This window comes from Geospiza fortis, unplaced genomic scaffold (genome assembly GCF_000277835.1).
Source record: "Geospiza fortis unplaced genomic scaffold, GeoFor_1.0 scaffold1240, whole genome shotgun sequence".
Taxonomy (NCBI): domain Eukaryota; kingdom Metazoa; phylum Chordata; class Aves; order Passeriformes; family Thraupidae; genus Geospiza; species Geospiza fortis.
Window position 1 is genome coordinate 1,695 of NW_005056295.1, and position 2,087 is coordinate 3,781.

Consider the following 2,087-nt stretch of genomic DNA (forward strand, 5'->3'; position numbering starts at 1 on the left):
TACTGGTCCATACTGGTTTATACTGGTCCATACTGGTCCATACCGGTCCATACCGGTTCATACTGGTCCGTACTGGTCCATACTGGTTTAAACTGGTCCATACTGGTCCATACTGGTCCATACCGGTTCAAACTGGTCCGTACCGGTTCAAACTGGTCCGTACTGGTCCGTACTGGTTCAAACTGGTCCGTACCGGTTTCAGCTCGTTCGTGTTCCGGCCGCAGCCGCCCGAGCTGCGCGAGAGGGGCGGGGCCCAGACCGGGGGCATCGACCTGTTCATCACCCAGGAGCGCGTGCTGTTCCTGGACACACAGGTAATTAACCCCAATTAACCCCAATTAACCCTAATTAACCCTTAGCTGTCTGTAGTTGGTTGTTATCTGCCTTTAATTGCTGTTAATTTGCATTAATAGCATTGCAAATACTAACCACGAGCCCAAAAGTTCATTATTTGTGGTTAATTAAGGTTAATTGTTTAATTAATAGTGCTAATTAGGCTAAAAGTACCTTAAAAATATCTTAATTGCTCTTAATTAGCTTTAATTGGTCCATAAGTAGCATTGATTACATGGGGATACCCTAATTGTGCCTAATTAGCTTCATTTGGATCATAATTAACATTGATTTTATAGATTAAGTTAATTACTTCAATTAGCACAACTATGCCAATTATTGTAATTGCCTTAATTACTCTAATTACCCTAGTTACTGTAATTACCCCAATTATAATTACCCCAATTACCATAATTACCCTAATTACTATAATTACCCCAATTACGATTACCCTAATTACCCCAATTATTGTAATTACCTTAATTACTGTAATTATCCCAGTTACTGTAATTACTCTAATTATAATTACCTTAATTACCGTAATTGCCCCAATTACCGTAATTATCCCAATTACCGTAATTACCCCAATTACAATTACCCTAATTGCCCCAATTGTAGTAATTACCTTAATTACTACAATTACCTTAATTACCATAATTACCCTAATTACTGTAATTACTGTAATTACAATTACTCTAATTGCCCTAATTATTGTAATTACCTTAATTACCGTAATTACCCCAATTACTGTAATTACCCCAATTACAATTACCCTAATTGCCCCAATTATAGTAATGACCTTAATTACTATAATTATCTTAATTACCATAATTACCCTAATTACCATAATTTACTCAATTATCATAATTACCCCAATTACCATAATTATGCTAATTACCATAATTTACTCAATTATCATAATTACCCCAATTACCATAATTACCACACCCCAACCGCCCCCTCATTAAACCCATTTCCCCGCCCCCTCATTACCATATTTGGCATGTGGGCGTGGCCTCAGACTCCCAACCTTCTTGGCCACGCCCCTTAGCCCATCCTAAGCCCCGCCCACCTGGGTCACATGGGCGTGGCATTACCAACCTCGCACCTCTTGGCCACGCCCCCAGCCCATCCTAAGCCCCGCCCACTTAGATCGCGTGGGCGTGGCCTCACTGAGCCAAACCCTCTTGGCCACGCCCCCAGCCCATCCTAAGCCCCGCCCACCTGGATCACCTGATCAACAACGACCGGAAACTTCCGCCCGAGTTCGCTCTGCCCCACGCCTACGTGGAGACCCAGGTGAGGGAGGGGCTAATTATGCTAATGAGGGGTTGGTTGTGTTAATGAGGATGTGTTTATGCTAATTTATGCTAATTTCTGCCGATGCAGTCGCTGCAGATCGCCGCCTTCCTGTTCACCGTGTGCCACGTGGTGCTGCTGGTGCAGGATTGGTTCACCGACCTGGGGCTCTACAGGTGACGCAAAACGGGCGGAAATCACCCCAAAAATGGCACAAAAACGGCACAAAAATCACCCCAAAAATGGCATAAAAACGGCACAAAAATCACCCCAAAAACGGCACAAAAACGACACAAAAATGGCACAAAAATTGAACAAAAATCACCCCAAAAATGGAACAAAAATGGCACAAAAATCACCCAAAAATGGCACAAAAACGGCACAAAAATGGCACAAAAAAAGGCACAAAAATGGAACAAAAACGGCAGAAAAATGGAACAAAAATGGAACAAAAA

General features: G+C 42.3%; 1 long non-coding RNA gene across 1 annotated transcript; it reads left to right on the forward strand.

The window, feature by feature from the left end:
• Positions 1–201: 201 nt before the first annotated feature.
• Positions 202–1,864, forward strand: LOC115949347. The gene is made up of 3 exons (XR_004082855.1): positions 202–314; positions 1,537–1,632; positions 1,723–1,864. It is a non-coding gene; the product is annotated as an uncharacterized LOC115949347 (long non-coding RNA).
• The last annotated feature ends 223 nt before the right edge of the window (positions 1,865–2,087 follow it).